The sequence below is a fragment of the Chiroxiphia lanceolata genome, chromosome 10 (genome assembly GCF_009829145.1).
Source record: "Chiroxiphia lanceolata isolate bChiLan1 chromosome 10, bChiLan1.pri, whole genome shotgun sequence".
Taxonomy (NCBI): Eukaryota; Metazoa; Chordata; class Aves; order Passeriformes; family Pipridae; genus Chiroxiphia; species Chiroxiphia lanceolata.
This window is the reverse complement of record NC_045646.1, coordinates 12,872,990-12,891,974: the sequence shown is the minus strand read 5'-3', so window position 1 is coordinate 12,891,974 and position 18,985 is coordinate 12,872,990.

Sequence of the window (18,985 nt, the reverse complement as noted above, 5' to 3'; positions counted from 1 at the left end):
AAGGACTCTTTCTCTATTCTCACAGGCTAAGTGCAGAGGCCAGCACAGACCATGCCCAGCTCCTTTGGCATCACACCTTGGTACTTCAGAACGATTTACAAGGAGCTGCCACATCACCAGAGAGAGAAACAACCCAACATAATGTTCTATCACACTCCTTAGAGTGAGCTCTCAGTAATTACTCTAATTACATACCAAATTACAGAGAAGCTGGTGGCCTCCACACAAGGACAGACTAAAGAATCCATCTTTATTCTTGACTTGAGTTATGTTCTGTTGCCTCCAGTTTGAAGTACATGTTCATTTCCCCCTGTGGGTCTGTAATCACACTGCTTATCATCACCTTTTTATTCACTCCTCCATTTCTAGCATGCATGTCATAGAAGACAGTATATTAATCAGCCAAGTTTTCTTCACTGCTTCTTATCAGCAGCAAACTGTCTCCTAAAATGGAGCAACCAGTTGTCTTCACCTGGAATTACCTAGAAGAGGCATTCATCAAAACCCAGTAAGTGATAAGTTCATGGGGATTATGATTTGTTGCTCCAGACAAATGATGAAGGACGGGCAGGGAGAGGCCAGCTGTAAATCCAGATCCCTCCCTGAAGCAGTTGTTATGTCAATATTTATGAAAGCTCATCAATAGCTTCTCCCTCTGCCTGCAGCCCTGGTACACCCCGCTGAGCAGGGCTGGCACGGGGTCAGCCCCATGGCAGGAGCTGGTCTGTAAACACAGGTTTTGTCCAGAGTAGAGCTGCAGGGCTGTGTCATGTTGAGCCTTCCCACACCTTGGTTACAGCATTGTCAGGGATGGGGAACTCACTGCAGGCTTTGACAGGGCATTTCAGGGGGTGCTGCCCTCACGCACTGAAATCCATGCCTTATTTCTAACCACAGCCTTCTCTCATCTTTGTCTGCCAAACAGAGGCACTGCCAAACATCTAATCACATCAAAAAGAGCTTTAATAAGCTGGGATCAAGTTAGCCCTTTAACCTCTCTTTCTGGCCCACATGGATGGTGTCCCGGGAATTTCTCTCCATTAAAAGTCTGTCTTAACCATCCATCGCTCCTCGGCTTCCTCTTTGGGCTTTATTCAGTTTCTTGCCTCCTCCTGAGATGCTGACCCTGCACTGGGCATGGCTCTGCAGGGAGGCTGCAGGCCCCTCCCAGGCAGCTGTGTTCAGTCCCTTCCCCGGGGAGGCATCCTTTTTTTTGGGGTGTGGGGGTGTCCCCCAGCCTCCCTGGGTGCAGCCTCCTCTCCTGGGTGTCGGGTGCTGTTCCAGCAGTACAGCCTGCTCCCAGTACCTGTGCCAGAATTGCTTCACCAGAGCCTGGGCAGCTCCACCTTCACTAGAAACCAAGAAAGTGTTAAATCATGGAAGGCTGAGAATTAACCCCCGCCAGAGGCCCCCGGAAACACCCCAGCTGAGCGGTGGTGCCATGTTTGCAGCAAGGCTCTGGGACCTCCGGAGTGTCTGGATTTCCAGTGCACTGACTCCATGGGCTCGCTCCAAGGAGCTGGAGTTGCCAAACGCCTTACGCAAGCCGCTTACATCAGTGCCGCCGCCAGTGTGACTGATAGGGACAATCTCAAGAACGTAGATATGCCAAGATCTCTTTTTTCATAAAATGGTGCTAATTGACACTAATGATAATTCCCCACTTCAGACCTTTATCGACTGAATCCGGTCGTGGCTGTTTCACCCCTCAGCACAGGACTGATGTCAGCTGGACTGGCCTGGGACATCCTGTTTACTCCACGGAGGAACGGGCAGTGCGCCAGCACTGGGACCCCGGGGGAAGTCCCAGGGACCTGCAGGAGCTAATTAGATGGCTCCCTCCCCGGCTCCTTTTTACACTCACTGATGTGTCAGACCTGCCGATTTAAAAACCTAAGCTCAGTAGCTATTGTTTAACATCTTCCTGAAGACCTCCTAGGGTGGAAAGTGTTTTATAGTGATTATATTTTATTTTATAACATGCTGTATTGTTTGGCTTTTGCTTACTAAATGCTGAACAGAAATATTTATCAAATACATCTCCTTTTCTGGGTTGCTGCCTACATGATTTGTCAACCTCTGCCTTTCTAGTCTGGGCAGAGATTTCTCCTTATGCTCACTGCTTCTCCCACCACTCTCGTGGGCTCCTGATGTTCATGCAGTTTGTCAGAGACTATTTATTCTGGTCTTTATTTTTGCATCTGCCTTTATCCCGTGATGTGCAGACCTGCACCTTCTCCTGGTCACAGCTTTGAGGACGAGGCCGACATGTGCTGGGGCAGTTCTTGGCCTCTGCTCTGAGGTTTCTATTTGCAGACCCTGTTCCTGGCCAGTCATTTCCAGGTTTCACAGTAAGGGGTTTTCCAACCCATGGACTGCTCCAGTGGGCTGTGGCGCCGTCCTGCTCTGTGTGGGCACAGACTCCCAGGTGCTGCTCCCCTTGGGCTCTCCAGCCATCGTACCAAGGCAGTGCCCGGCAGAGCAGAGGTGGAGGTGGGTGGCTGGGCAGGTTCCTGCAAGGGTGGGTGTGATGGCTGCCTTTCATCCCAGGAGGGGCAGATAAGCCTTTCATGCTACCCACACACACGATTAGCAGCACGGGAGACAACACCCAAAGCACAGGGAGAGGGCTCTTCTGCGAGTGGGAAACTGGGCACCCCGTGAGGTGATGTTCCAAAGGATCAGCCCCATGAGGGGTGAGTGGCTCCTCAGTGCTGTGCTGTGCAGGGATGGGATTCCTCCATGCACCCCTCCCTGGGCAGCACGTTGGCTTGGCTGCTGGGATTTCACACAGAAAACATTTTTGGCTTCAGTAACAATAAGAAAATAAAAAGAAACCTGCTTTTGAAGGTGTGTGAAGGTTCCAGCTCTCTCCTGCCCCAAAAGAAGCCCAGAAGGAGCAGGCTGGCCGTTGCCCACAGGGGCTGTGGTGGAGTAGGGGATTCTCCCACGTTTCACATTTAGGAAGGGTCCTGCAGGAAACGGGTGCTGTAACCTGAATGTCTCTAATGCTGGAGTGCCTGATGCACGTGTGTGCATGGCCAAGACTGAGGCTGTCAGGTGAACAGCACCTCTCATTGCTGTGCTGGCCTCCTGTGGGTTCCTCCCCAGTAATTACCCTTCCCAGGAGCTCCTGAGCCAGCATGTGCACCAGTCATCACAGCAGGCCAACCGGGACAAGATACAGCCAGCAATTAATTTCTTCTCTACAAATTATCAAATTATAAACTTGCTTTTTAATTGTACACTCTTTGAAGGAGGTCACTGCGTGGCTGGGACGTATTTCTGCCTGTGGATCACCCAAGAGCTGGGTGGCAGCTATTTTTGGTGGCTGAGGAACGGCGAGCTCTCCAGCCAGGCTAAATGGCAGCACACACTGGCTGTGACCCTGCCCCAGCCCCTCGCTCCTGCCCTGCCTGGCCACCTTCACCCCAGCAAATCCATGGGCTGCTCTAAATCCTAAATGCCTCCTTCCACGTACTCTCATGCAGAAGTAGCACCTGGTGCAACCCATGGGCTGCACATCCACAGAGTGGGGACCAAATTGCGTGGCAGCCCCCGGGCTGTGCGTCCAGTGTCACTTGTTTCCCAGGTTGCTGCCTTGCCACCCATCCCAGCCCCAAGGCACTTCCCGCAGGGCTGCAGGCCCTGTGCAAGAGCTCGTGTGCCTGGTTTGCTGTCAGCACTCTGGGATTGCACGGGGACTGACTCAGTCATGAGAATGGGGAAGGAAATAGGAAGATGGTCACAGGAAGGACAGCATCCCAGAGCACAGGGCACTGCTGCCCAACCACTGCCCGGCACACCCACACCCGGTGAAGATGCGATGACAGATGCCTGTAGGTGTGAGCAGGACAAAAAGGTTTAACAGAGGTACAATGGAAGGCTGATTCAGCTCCTACAGGGACTTCTCAAAGCTGCACATCAGCTGCTACCTTGGAAGGACAGCTGCATACAATTGACAACTCTCCTAACACCCAACCCAATCCCACAGCACAACACACCTTCACTGCCTTCACTGGCTTTTGTTACTAGCCATCCACTGGCTTCCTGCACCCAGCTGGTTCTGGTCAGGCTATTTAGATACTCCTCTGCTCACAGAGGAAGGCTTACTCTTCCTTGTGCTTGAGACCTACGGCAGTAGTTGGTTCTCCCAGTTCACTGGTCAGTGTCTGATCTGTCTCACTGTAGAAAAACTTTAACGATGTTGAAGTGACTTTTGTTGGGTGTTGTATTTTAGCTCTGAGGTGCTATTTGATCTCCCCTAGATAGAGGGTTCAGTTCTCCTTCTGACATGTCTGTGTCCGTCAACCATACCTGTAACATCTTGCTCTTCATACCTTTCACTTTAAAGCCTTGTTTTGTTGGTCAGGCAGCTTTCCTCCATCTTTTTGTGCCAGGAGTCACTGGGGGTAGAGGGCTGGGGGTATCTCTGTTCTTGGAGATCTCCAAAACTCAAATGTCTTGATCCAGTGTTTACAACAGTCCTGATAAGAGCAGGAGGTTGGACCAGAAACCTCCAGAGATCTCTTCTAAGTTGTTTTATTTTCCTCTGAGTGCTATGTCTAACACAGAACAGTGATTTATCAATGGCCTCATCATTGCAGGGCAGCCTGGTTGCTTTCATCAGCTGTGGTCTCTAGGTCATGTCCTCAGCTATTGTTTCCCTATACTGAGTCTCTCATCCTTTGTAGCATCTGTGCCCTCAGGTCCAAGCTTGACCTTGTGCTCACAGTTTCAAGGATTATTTTGAATTGTTCCCTGGGTGACTCAGATCACTGGCACTTGCAGTATGTGCTCCTTGTTGTTTATGGCACCATCAGCTTGTGTCATCTGCTTGTCTTACCAGGAAAGACTTTTCTACTCATTTAGTTAATTGGTTAAAGTATTAAATTATGCAACAGCAAGAGCTGATCCCCTAGGAGCTGCTCATAATAGCCAAGTGGCATCTTTAATTCTCTCTAGCCCTTGAGACTTGGTCAGAGCATGTGTTTGTATGTAGTGTTTTTTATTTGTGCCAGGTTGGTAGCACTGGAGTGTTTCTTGCCCTGTGCCTCTCTGAGCTGAGGCCCCAAGCTCTGCCTGTTCCTGGGTTTGTAGCCATCCTTCCTATGCTCTTGGGTACCACACTGCATTGACTCCTCTATTGAACAGGCTTCAATGCAGCAAAACTCAGTGTCAATCAGTTACAAATATTAACAGGAGAAGCAAGTTCCCTCTGGGTGCAGCAAGGACTGTTTGCTGTCTGCCATCAGTTCCTGGTAGTGCCTTGCTGAGCACCCCCATCTCGTGAGGAGGTTTGGGGTAGGCAGTGGTTACAAGGGTGTGCTGGGGCTCACTGGTGGTGTGCACACACACAGGGCCACTGCTGTGGCATTGGGGGAAGTGTCATGAGCAGTCCAATGTCCAATGACTGCCCACAGCACCTCTGTGCTGCCCTGGGCATAGCTGGCATCCCCTCCCTGATGGGTAAGTCCCATAGCTGGACATGCTTTTCTTGGGTGAAGGCTGGAGTCTCCAGGGATGGGGCAGTGTCATGATTCCTGGGGCTGATAGACTCATTTCCAGGTTAAACAGCTGAGGGGGTTGGTTCAGGAATTGCTGCTGTGCCTGCAAAACTCATCACCACGTCAGCCCGGGGGAGTAGGTGAGAGATGCCGGGCGCTCCTGCACAGGGGAGGATGCAGGCTGGAGCTGGCCATCCTGCCACTGATGGAATGAGAATGGCAGCTCCCAGGATAAGTGCGGTTATTGCATACCAGTGAAATTCCATGTGCCAAGGACAGGGAGCAGCAGCTGAGACTGTGCTGGGAGTGCAAAGGCAGGGCTCCAGGCAGGGGCTGAGCCAGGACTCAGCAGAATGTGTCACGGGACAGGCTGAGCCTCATCCTTCTGGCAAGTGGAGGAGGTGGAAACATGGTGCACGTGAAGCTTGTCCCGTGGGAGATGTGGAGCCACCGTGGGGATGCTGGCACCTGGAGCCCCTGCTTACGTTAGCACCTTCTGGGAAATGAGTGCTTGCACCGTAATTCCTGCTGCTCTGCACAGATGTTTTCTGGCCAGTTTAGTCTGCCTGTGGCTGTGAGCATGTAACCCTCCTCTGTAAGGATACTTGTCCAGCAAACGCTGGCTTGCTCGGCTCTACAGCCTGTCTTACAGGCACTACCACCCATTCGTGGCTGCCCCTTTCTTGTGCCTTTGGTCAGCACGTAAGGGAGCACTGGAAAAACAGCAGGTTGTTTGAGATGATCTCTGCTGGTGTACTGGGGTCCTTTCTGAGACCCTGTGGTTCGATCAGTGTGCTGGGGAGCTGTGCACATGCATGGTGCAGGCAGGAGATGCCATCTCTGTACTCCCAGGTCAGACTGAGGTCTGCTCTGAATTTAAACTTTGGTCTCTGTACAACTCCTTTTGCTTGCATGCTCAGGAATAGGGTGTCTCAAACTGTTCTGAACTCTAAAAGCTTTTTCTAAAGTAGTGGCTGTTTGTGGGATGGTAGCATGGGGCCTCTCCTGTCGAGAAAACCCCTTGCAAGCACTTCTTGTCTCTCCTCCCTAGCAGCTCAAACACCCAGAGGAATCAATCGAACAAGGACGGCCCAATCTCAATGTAACATGATAAATTATGTAACACAATGTCACAATTATGTATTTCTGAAAGAGAAGTAGGGCAGGGAGCTGCCAGAGATGGCTCTGCTCTCCAGTGAGCAACACCCATGAGCTGCTGCTGAATGAACCGTGAGCTGGTGGGGTCACCCACCCTCACATCCCTAATGCCACAGTTCACTGCACAATCGGTGGGAGCTTTCAAGACCCCTTTTTTTCCCTTTAGAGGAAGTGCGTGCGTGTGTGTGTGTGTGTGTGTGTGTGTGTGTGTGTGTGTGCGCAAACCGTAACAAAGCAAATAAGCAGGTAGTTTGTGCAGTCAGCAGCACGCTGCCTTGCACAATGCTTGCACAGCCCCTTGGCAGCCCTCAGCAAATCGTTTAACCAGGACCCTGTGCTAGGTCAGGTCAGAGCCTTCTGGATCCTCCGACCATCACATTTGCAGAGCTTCTCTTTGCAGTTTCTATACCAGTACACTGAGTACTCATGCTTCATCTTCCTCACTGCACTGGGAGAAGAGTAAATACATTGTGATCTTCACAGAGCTTGTCAGAATTGGGCAGAGAAAGGCAGAAACTGAATGGAGTAGACTGGTTTGGGCGATTCAGAGCCTGCAGGAAGAGTCAGCAGCCTGTGTTTCATCTCCACTTCCTCTGCTCCAAACACAGATGGGAAAAACAGGAGGGGGAGGGAGGAGAGGCAAAGATAAAGTGAGAGACAGGAGGAGTGAGATCTGGTACAGCAGTAACAGTGTTGTTGGAGCAAGCTAAATATTTCAGAGCAAAACAATGCTTTGGAACAATGCAGAATTAGGCAAACATTATTTGGGTATGCTGTGCCGAATGTCTTGATCTGACAGACTGGAGTCAGTTGCAAATTAGATAATTAAAATATTTTCTTCCCCTAAGAATAAGGAATGAGCTCCGTGGCTGGTGGTGGGCTGGCAGGGAGGCTCTGCTCCTGTGGGTGGGTGCCTGGGTATGGGTGGCTCTAGAGGTGCCAGGTAGCTGTGTGAAGGTGTCTGAGGAAAGCGGAGCCCAGGGTGCACTGCAGCTGCCTGGTGTCCCTGCTGGCAGTGACGTCTGCCATGATCTGTGTGTTTGTAATGGACCACAGAAAGTGCATTGCAGGGAAGCATCTGAGATGAGAAAGAAACCACCTGCACTGGGGGAAATTGGGGAACTGAATTTCCACTCCTTTTTCCCAAGAGCAGAAACAAACTCCCAGCAGCTCTGACCTGTGCTTTTCTTTGGGACTCACCCAGGCCATTCAAATTCATGCCACTGTCCCTGGGAACTGGTCTGGGTCATGCACATGTGTATGGGGCAGGAGGAGCAGTGCTGAGCACAGCACACATAAACATCACATCCCTTCCCCATGGCCCTCTGCATGTCTGGAGAGGAGGAAATCCTGCCAGAGCTCACCGGATGCAGAGGGGAAGGATCCAGCCCCCCAGCAGACACGACCTGTTCCCATCCCACAGAGGCACAGGGCTGTGCCATGCACATGAGCACCCCTGCGATGCCAGTGGAAAAGCAGAAGCACTCGTGCGTGTGGACATGTCAGATGAAGTTCTGAGAGCATTTGTTCAGGGTGGAAGAGCCTGAGCTATGCTGCTACTTTTCTGATTCCTCCAAAGGCTATTGAAGTCCTCCAGGTAAAGCAGGGAAGTCAGGATGTGACAGCTTAAACGTAAAACTGCAGCAGGAGGAGGCAGCTGCTTTCAAAAACAACCTTTGCAAGGTCATCCCTGAGCAAGCAGCAGCGGTGGGCTTGAGCACTTTTCTGCAATTCAGCTCAAAAAGACTGGATCTTGCCTTTTCTTTATGGGAAGGAAAGCATGTGATGACAGGTCCCCAGAGCTTTTATTTTGAAGCCAAATGCTTAGAGTGCATGAAGACAGCAAAAGCATTTTCCTGCAGGCGATACAAATCAAATAAATGGAGACAGTGCACTGCAATTCAGCGCAGCAATCAACACGAGCTGCACTCCCATCTCCGCATCACAAAAGCATCGGTGACAGAAGGTGCCTGGGACTGGCACTGCCAGCAGCCCCTCTGCCCCAGACGTTTCCTACCTGCTTGGGTCAGTGTCTCTGCCCTGGTGTGACTTTGCTGGAGCTTTTGCAGCGGGTTTTTTCTGCCTCCTTGTTAAAGCTGGGTGTGTGAAGCTGTTTGTGGAGTTTAAACTGTACAGAATCAGCTTCAGGAGAGGCTGTCTGGTTTAATTGATTCTCTGTTCAATGTGCAAAGTTGAGTGGTGTTCCTATGGGAATATATGTTATTTTTTTATTGTCCCTATGGAAGAAGGACTAGGATTAGGATGGGTAGCTGCCCCATTCTTCCCACCCCCATTTGCTGTCATACCATAATCAAGGCTGCCCCATACAAGAGAGGACCTGCAAAGAAGGGACCTGTCCACGTGGGCTGGGTATTGCAAGATACTCTAGGCATTGTGAAGATGGGGAGCAAAGCCCAGAAGATGATGCCGGGACTCTGCACAACTGCCAGGGGCACCTATGAACCCCCCTGGGTGGAGGTGGACTGCACAGGGACAGCTGCCTGGTGTGACCCAGGGGAATGCCAAGAGACCAGCAAGCAGTGGCTGGGACCATGTGCTTGTGGTGGGAGATGCTGTGTGCTGGCCCCATCCTGGCAGAGGGGTCATGCAGACAGGTTTTTGGCAGCATAGGGCTCTGCCTTGGGAGTGAGGGAATGCTGGATGCAGTTAACTCACCTTTGCTACTGTGACATCTGCTAAACAAACGATCCTGTGTGCAAATTGAATTGTAAGCAACACTAAAGGCAAGAAATGAGCCAGTGGATTTTGTAACAGCTCTTGAACTCTTATGCTCTCATTAATGGACTTTACAGCTGTCATAAGTGAGCCATCTCCCTAGAAATAAAACATTTTCTTTACAAACAGCCCTTTAAGTGTTGCAGGCTACTCAAGAGATGAGGCTTGCCCCTAATTAAAAGAATCATTCCCTTAGCTTGTGTGGTTTGTGGCTGGACTACCTGCCACAGTTGCAAGCTGAGGCAGTTCAGTGGAGGCCAGCAGGTCTTTTGCAATCCTGCTGGGTGAGGGGGACTGGAGCTCCACTCCCACATGGGTTTGGAGTAGTTTACCCCAATCTATTCCCCATTTAGCAGAAGGTGCTGTGCAGTACAAATACTTGGTGCCGCCTTCCCTGTCCTTCTGGCCAGGAGTTGGTGCTCTGTTTACCCACATCACAAACAGTGCAGGGAAAAAGCTTTGATTTATAGGACCAGTGCAACGTAGACTTTGAAACAAGCAGAAGCTCTGCTCTCCATTCTGGCCAACTCCTGGAACATTTGCCAGGGGCTGTAAACCAGCTCTCTGCATCTCCTGGCCCAGCTGGCTTTGATGGAAGGCTCTGTCTCCTGCTGGCCTCTGCTCTGCTCATGCAGGGATGAGAGTGTGGCTGTCCCATGGGTGGCTGTGACCACTCCACACTGCCTGGCACTGCCTCCAGAGTGCTCTGGGGGTGGCCCCTGCCCAAGCTGTGGTCCTACAAGCCTATCTCAGCACCTTGGGACTGAGAGCCACGGGTTTGTTTGTGAACCACTTACTTCCTTAATGCATCTCCCTTCGCACTGGGTTGGACTCTATCCAGGCAAGCATTTATCTTCCTTCCCACTGGAAGCTGTGTAGGCTCATGCCAGCTGCTGTCTGAGGAACTGCTCTCCATTTCAAAAGAAATCAAGTCAACTTTGTTCCCAAGCCTCTATTAATCAACTTTTCCAACCTTTTGTCTTCTTGCAGCAGGCTCTGCTTGGCTGTTTGAGCTGGAGGACACGGGAACTTTGGTTGGCTTAGCCTTGGTCTAGCCCTACTCTGTAAGCTCCCTCCTCCTGACCCAGTCCTCTGCTTGCTGTGCCAGGCAGGATGGGTGGCACCAGCCTGGGCAGTTTCCTGGCAGGAGTGGGCACAGGCCATTTGCTCTGCTTGGAATACACGTCTAGGTCAGAAGGTTTCCCACATGTGAGCTTGCCAAATGAATCATCATTGCAGGAATACCTGGAGTCCCTTCAAATCATTCCCAATGTGAATTTAAAGGCTACAGTCAGCCTCAAATCTATACCTGGCTTTCTGCCACAGCTGCCATGCCCCACCATGGGTGTGATCTGGTCCCATATGGGGATTGGGAAAGTCCTTTTAAAAAGCAGAAGTGACCATCCTTCCCTTGCTAAGCAGGCATGGTCCCTATGGCTGCCAGTGCTCACAACAAGAGCTCAGGTGGCACCTCTGCTTGGTTGCCGCAGATGCTTTTATGCCAGGAGTGCTCCAGACTTGGAAAAGTCCCTGGTCCTCCCTGTGGAGCTGATGCACCAGAAAGGCTGATGTAGCTGTCAGAAACTGATGTTAATTACTGAAGGCACTTGTGGCTCATCTCTTGGGGAGATGAGACCTGCTTAGCCCCCACAGGACTGCAGAACAGCCCCTGCCATGTCCTGTCCTGTAGCAACACTGGCAACACTTCTGGTCTCTTTGAGAAATAGCCTCTGCACAGCCCTGTGGCTCTGTTCCTTAAAGCCCCTTCCCTCGTGCTCCAGCCTGTGGCAGCAGTGCTGTTGTTCTTGCTGCCACGGGTCCTGGCACTATCTGCATGACATGTGCTGCTTCGTGCATCAGCCACCACCCTGCAGTGGAGCTTGTACCTGCCTAAAACCACTGTGTGCCTTCATCCCAAGGGCTGTGAGCAGTCCCAAGGATGATGAACTGGAGTCAGGGAGGATCCAGACAAGGGTAACTACAATGAGCCTTTCCAGAAGCTGCGGTGTTGGCACACTAGGCTGAGAGGATAGGTGTCCTTCAGATGGGCCTGGCCCTGGATATGAAGGGTTAAATCATGGTTGACATCCATCCTGCTGTGCTTTGTCAGCCTGGACACATGTAGTCTGTGGAGAAAAACAGGCAGAGTAATTTCCTGATTTAAATGAATTTCAGAGACCACCACAGGAAGCAACTTGGGATATGTCCAAAGGGTAACCAGGCCATGGAAAAATACCAGGTAGGGGAAGGGGTCAGGGGAATCGGGACTCAGATTTTCCCCTTTGTCACTAAGGACCTGATATCCACCATTGCATTTTCCAGTTATGAGTCCAGTTTAAGAAATTTAGGACACTTTAAATGTCAGGTTGTTGAATAATCAGCTCTTCTGAAGGGGAAAATTCCCTGAGAGCTTGAGCCCTTCCCAGCTGGCATTGCATTTTATTTATCAAATTGCTTATTGTACCTGTGTCCTGAGTATAAATCAAAAAAGTTATTTGCTGCAGGCTGCCTTGTCCATAGACAAGACAAAGTATTTAGGCAAGGCTTTGTTTGAATCACTGCATCCCCACAGCAGAGCCAGGGTCCTTATCACCCTTACAGCAACCCTGATAAACTTGTGACAGACCAGGTGTGGGATATAAATGACAGTTCAGGGGATCATGATATTCCTCAAAATATATGAGGAGGTCTGAACCTGGAGAGGAGAAGTGAAGCTGAGCCAGGTAGCAGAGACCAGAGGGCTGGGTTTGTGAATGTGCTCGTCCATGTCCTGGGGACTCGGGTGGTATTTCTGTGCAAAAAAAGAACTGGCAAAGCACAGAGTAGCGAGACATAAAGGCATGTCCCATTTATTTTCATCCCAGAGACCAAAACTTCCCCAGCAGCAAAGCTGCTCAGTCATTAAAAGTCAGTTGAATAGAAAGGCTTCTTGCAAGTGCTGTCGGCACCGGCACAGGCTGGATTGTACAGACGGTATCTGCAAAAGAGAAATAAAATATAAGCTATAAGAAAAAGTGCTATTTGACCATTAGTGAGTGAATTTATCATCCTGCTTGAGATGCTGGAGTTAATAGAATAAAAGCCTTGTAGACAGTATGGAGGTTATTATTTCAGGCTATCATCAACCTTAATTCAAAATTCTCATTCCAAGGATGCCTGAGTGATCACTTGTGCTACATTAAGAGCTGAGTAAGCCTGCCTTTTTTTTTATAAGTTCTTTCACTGTTTTCCTGTCTCATGATGTAATTGCATGGTTATAGAATCCTAATAAATTGCTTTTTTAGATTTAGAAATTTGTATGAAATTTAGCACCATGGTAAAAGATTCAATTTGCTGGACTGGGCTTGGATTTTGTTCAAAGAAACTCTGAAATACATGTGAGAATGCTTCAACAGAAAGGGTACCTCGGCCTTAGGGAACTTCTATGCCAGTATTTCTTGTGCTGGGGTCCCAGGGTCTCCCAGACTGTGACTGTGAGTTAGCAAGCAGGGTTTCATGCAGGGGAAGAGGAGGAATAGGGAGTGTTGTGAGAGTATGTTGCAGAACCCTCACTCCTATTCCAGCAGTGGGACTCATGGGAAGCAATGGTTTTTGGGATGAGACCTGCAGGTGCATCCCCATCTGCAGGGTCTGAGTCTCATGGCAGCAGTACGGGAGCATCCCAAGCATGCTGCTGCAGGTTTATGCTGGAAGGGCCTGGAGCCCCTCTAGCAGGATTGTACTGCTGGGACATGAAAGCATTTGTCCTGCATGCAAAATAAATCTGCATTTGCAAACATGGAAATGGGTGTTTCTGGGCTCTCCTACCCAGCCCATATTCATGAGTGTGCTTTTCATGTTAGTATCACGCTGCAGTCTCCCTATTTCTTCCCAAGTCAACTCCTTCTTTCATATGGAAATTCCCTCCTCCCTCCAAATACACTTTCACATATGCCAGGTTCTTGGGGCTGCAGCAGTTTTCTCAGAGGTCTGTGCCCTTAGCTGGAAGAAGAAAACATCCTCTGGTGACCTGGGGGAGTCTGAGGTGACCGCTTGAATGCTGGGAACTCTCTGTGCTGATCCACATCAAAGTGCTTGGCTGCATTTTCCACTTTCTTTATGGCTCCACATCGAGATAAAACCTATGAAAGACCCAACAGTAGATTCTCATGCCTGTCACAGGGCTAAAAGTGGTGATCCATCACGTGCTGCCCTCCCTCACACAGGACAGTGCTGGGGAAGTAGCTGCTGGGCTTTCCAGGCTGAACTTCAGAGGCAGTAGTGCACTGGTCACAACTGATCGTTGTGTCATCTCCTTGCAAAAGCTGGGAAGGTCACAAGATATCCTTTATGGGGTCATTTTAGACTGGGATCAGACTGGGCACAGCAGTGGCAGCAGAGTGTGCACCGGATGGGATGCTATGGTGGCTTGGGCTGGGGAGGATGCTGAAAAGGACGTGTGCAGGTGATGAACCTCTTGACTGGAAGTGATGTTTCTTGTGTCAAAATAAAGCATTAATTTGCTTCGATTTTGCAATGCCTATGTGCTGCAGGTGGTGTGTACTCCAGCACAGTTAAATTGCAAACTGAAGGCTAGTGCTGTAGGAATAAAACCATTTAGGTTGGAAAAGACCTCTGAGAACGTCAAGTCCAGTCATTAACATGGCACAATAAATACTCCTAAAACCGAAGAGGTAGTCTGAAAGCAAGCCCTGCTCCGAGGCAGACAGCTCTGGGAAGGGACATGGTGTTCCTGCCCTGTGGGAATATGTTTGGAAATGTTAAACTCATGGCACTTGCTGAGTTAACGGAGTCTGAGGAGGGAAATGGCTGCAGGTGCAGGATGGAATCTCAGCTGGTGAGCATTTCGCACCCAGGGACCTCTCCAGGGCAGATGCATGGCCCAAACTGGAGAGCTCAGTTTTTTCCCACACTGACAATAAACATGTAGGAACACAAGTCCTGGGAGGGAGACAAGCAGCAAGGCTTTTCTCATGGTACCTCAGAGAAAAAAGCACAGATACCTGCAATAACTTGCAGTATTAAGCTTAAGGGCAGCTTCAGCATCTTGGAAGCAAGTTAAGTATTTTGTGGTATCCCATTCCTGCAAATACAGTTCTTTGCAACCAGAAGGAACAAGTCATTAGTGACACTGAGAAACCACTTGAGGAAAATCCGTGTGGATTGATCTGCTGTTATGAATGAGAGATATTCCGCTGTCTCTTAGCAAGAGGACAAGTTTGTGACAGACTCCTACTTAGTGTGTATTAAAGATCCCACTGAAACCTCCAGATTTATTTATGAAAACACTCCTGGGGCACCAGCTACACTCTTTGCAATTTCATTCTGGCTTTTCAGTGGGTAGAGCTTAAATTAAGTGTGTAACTGCCCACAAAAAAGCATTCATTTTATTACTCTCCTGATGAGAGGGAGCAGAATGCACGGCTGGGGTTTGGAGGGCTGCATATCAAATCCACCAGTGTCTAGACAGAAAATAAATATGGTGCTGGGAGAGACATCCCAGCCTGAGCCATTGCTGTACAGATGTGGTTGGGGGAGGGTAGTGGAGATAGAAGGACAGACCTGGAGGAGAAATACAACTGAGGATACAAGGGCATGGTGGCCCTCAAGGGCTGCTGTGCTGTGGCAGAGGGTGACTGTGCAGAGACAGCTTTGAGCTGGGGACTTCCCTCTGGCCCAGCTGTGACACTGAGGGCTTAGAGCAGTTTAAACATTTACCTGCCTTAAGCTTTTAAGACCTCTTTGATGGCCTCAAGTACTCATCTGCATGAAGAGCTTAGGGTGTCCTAAGCAGCCTTATGTCCTTTGGGAGGCTCAGGGCTTGGAGCTGCAGCTCAGCGCTGTGGAGCGTTTAATGGGATTTGTGCTCGGTGGCACAGCTCTGCTGCCCCCTCTGCCCATACTGGAAGGGGAGGCTGGAGCAAGTTCCCCCAAGGACACCCTGGCACAGCCACCCTATGATGGCTGGAGGGCAAGGGGGTGGGTGATGCTGCCCATCAGCTTGCCTTTGTGGCCCATGAAAGTCCCCAGGAAGAGCTGGGTACCACCAGGAACAAGGGCCAAGAGTGCTCCCAAAGGTTTGTATAGGCCTGATGCAGCTGGTCTGGCTGTGGTGCAGCAGAGACCCAGCCTGGAGACTGCACAGCCTCAGCATCCCTGACTGTCCGCTGCCCACAGCTCCAGCAGTGCCCCTGCCAATGCAGCATCCCTGCTGCCAGGGAAAGAGGAAACAGGCAGAGCCAGGGCTGAGCTCACTGCTCAAACAGCCTCTCGAGCAGCAGTGAGGTCGGTGTGCATCAATCAACCAGGCAGGAGTGCCTGGAAGTGAGCAGGTATCTGCTGTGAGTTTCAGAGAAACTACAGCATTCATGGCAAGCATTTAACAGATTTTCCCTGCCACCCTGCAGCCCCAACTCCAGCCTCCCCAGCCAGGCTGATGGTTCCCAGCAGCCTGGGCACATGTGGCATGGCCATGTGCTGGTGACAGGATGGAGAAACCCACCGTCCCTCCTGCCTTTTGCTCATCAGAGGTGTGAAGTTGGCTGGTGGGCAGCACACACTGCGATCCAGTGAGTGCCTGCCACAGCCACCAGCAGCACAGTGGGTAAATGAGCAGCAGAGCTGTCAGCACAACCCAGTGTTTATGGCTCCAGCTGCTTTTGGAAAGAGCTGCCAGTCCCCTCCTTGCAGGCAGGAGTTGCAGTGCAGGACAGCCATCCTTCAGGTGCATCCACAGGGACTGAGCCTGGCCAATGTAAGCCTGCAGAGCATGGCTTTGCTGCCACAGCCAGGCTGTGCTCTCCTTGTGAGACTGAATAACTGCCTCAGGCACTGATCTTCATCTCCTCCGGCAAGCCCCATCTCTGCTTTCATCTGTTCAGGCAGAAATAGGGCTGCTGTTGTCCTGGAAGGAAACTAGGGGTTGTGCTACTGTGGGTGCCTGCCTGTCATCTCCTCCCTGTCCAGGGATGGCTGCTGGTATGTTTCATTTTGGGGCCCCAGAAGCAGCAGGAGCAGCTGGAGATGTGTCCCCATGTCTGTCAGGGCTGCAGCAGGCACCCACCCACCATGCACAGACTGCCTGGGGCACCAGCACCACCCCCGGCCCATGGTCTGGGGGGGTAGGAGGCAGCTGAGGGAAGTGTACTATGGGATTTTTGTGGGTATTGCAGTGGAGGGTCCGTGAGCAGAAGTGTAGTTATTGCAGCGGCATAAGGTGTTTGTAACGTTTGTGGGATGGAGGCAAAACAATCAAAATCATCCCTGGTTCTGCACAGAGGCAGCCTGGTGGTTAGCTTCATGGGGCTGAAGTAACCCAGGGACCCTGAGGATTTTGGCAGTAAAAAAGACAAGTCAGGGTGCAGCCTGCTCATCCTGGAGGCAGCGCTCATGCTGCCTGCAGAGCTGGGAGTGTTTGCAGGGGAGCTTCACAGGTCGTAGGGATAACAGGCAGAGCAGAGAACATCACAGCCCACTCATCAGTGATTTATGGCTGGGAAGAGGGAAGGCTCTGCTCCCAGGATATGTCATCCACCCATGGCTTTTTGTTTCAGTGCAAGGGGTATGTTTTGCCTGCAGGTACTCCTGCTCAACCACACATGAACTGGATATCTCCTGCTTTGCATACAGTCAGCACCTTTCAGGGAAGCTTTTAACTCAAAACTTTAGTTTAATAACTGATTAATAGACTTAACCCTCACATGGACCTTAGGAGTTTGTTTTCTGGGACTCTCAGAAGTGCAGTAACATGGGAATGAAGGCAGGACCAGGACAAATGGGATCATCACCTCGTCTTACCCTGTGTCTCTCTGCTCCACCTGAGACAGGGTGGGTGCCACTGGGAGGGGAGAAGGTCCAAGCTTTCCTTCCCCTTCTGCAACATGCACTGCATGAGCACAAGAGGCCTATGGCACTGTGCATTGTCTGGGCCCTCTTCCCCTTCCCTGCTGTGGTTGGCACAGATCGCCTTCCCAGCCTGGCACTGATATCCCTGAGGACCCGAAGCCTCCACTGCTGCTGGACCAGCCTGTGCTTTCTGAGTGCACCCAATGCCATGAGCTCTCCACTCATCCTGCCTCCACTGCTGCCTTGTTCCCAGGGCTACCTGACCATCTTCCAGATCACACTGACCTACAGAGCTTTCCTTGGTTCTAATGGCACATCTCTGCTGATCAGTACTAATTTAACACCAGGAAGAAAAAGCCCTCCCTGTAATTAGAAATAGCCACCTGCATCATGTGTTCTTGCCACCCTGCATGACAGAGAGTCATGGCTAAAGGTGGCTCTTGAGCAACAGTGAGTCCTTGGCTGTGCTGGAGCAGGCTGGCTTGAAATCCCACTCCGGAGGGTGAAGATGACATGGTATTAATAGACATGGCTCCATCTTTAGCCCTCAGCTGAATGTTATTAGCATTTCTTTCTTAGCACTAAGGCTAGTGCTAATTTTACGTTGTCTGAGTGTCTTGGACAAAACTGGAAAGGCCATGGAACAGCCCTGGACCACAGCAACGTGCCAGCTGCTCTCAGGGCTATCTGGGTGCCCCCACGCCGGCGCCAGTGCTGCACCGTGGCAGAGCCTGCTGGCAGGGGCTGAGGCACTGCATGGGTGATGTGCTGGGGTCCCATGGGAGCAGCTTGTCCCTCTTTGCTCTTGGGAGAAATCACTGCCAGGGCTTTGCAAACTTGAGGCTTGCAGAGTCAGTGCTGATGCTGCTCTTGCTTGAAAGCAAGGATTATCTAGTCAAACGCATGGGGTCCTGTGTCCCTCAAGCAAACCGGCATCCTGCCCACTGCATTCTGTCCTCCCTGCACCAGGGCATCCTTGGGGAGAAACACAGCCTGGTTGCCCCTCTGCCCCGGGGTGCCTCTTCCTCCTCCCCTCCCAGTGGAGGTCTGGCATTGCTCTGCCTGAGCTCGCAGCTTTTCTACCAACAGTACCTTATGCCCAGCACAAGCACTGGGGATCTGCTGCCTTGCCAGCACCACCACAGATCCCCAAAGGCACAACCCTTGCCTTATTAGCAGCTGCAGGTATGCAGCCAGTCTTGCCTGCCCAGATTACCTGCCTGCTTGGCAGGATAAGAACTTCTGGCAAAAGCACAGAGGAGAAATCACATCCCTGTGCTGGAAATCAAAAACACTAATTAAACCTGCGGTATCATTGATTGCTATCTCAGGGAAGAGGCAGAGGGTGAGAAAAAGCTCTAGGGAAGGAACCTCGGGGGAGGGCTTGCTAGGAGCCTTCCTAAACTTTAAAAATAGGCTGATTATTACTGCAGTGTTGGTATCTTCTTATGGGGACGCACTTGGAGCAGGTCAAGGTCGTGGCAGGGGTGGGCAGGGAGTGCAGCCCCTTTAGGGCAGGGGAGACACATATACCAGTGTCCCAGGACCATTTTCAGCTAAATATTTGGTGTTGCCTAGGCAGGAGTCTTGCCTATGCCTTGCTTATGCAGGCACCCTAGCAGGGACAGTCAGATCCTGAGGCAAATTAGCCTTTTTGTCTGGGGGTGTGAAGTAGGCACCCCCTGAGAGCTGAGCCAGGAGCACTGTCACCGGGCACTATGCTCTCAACTCCCCATATA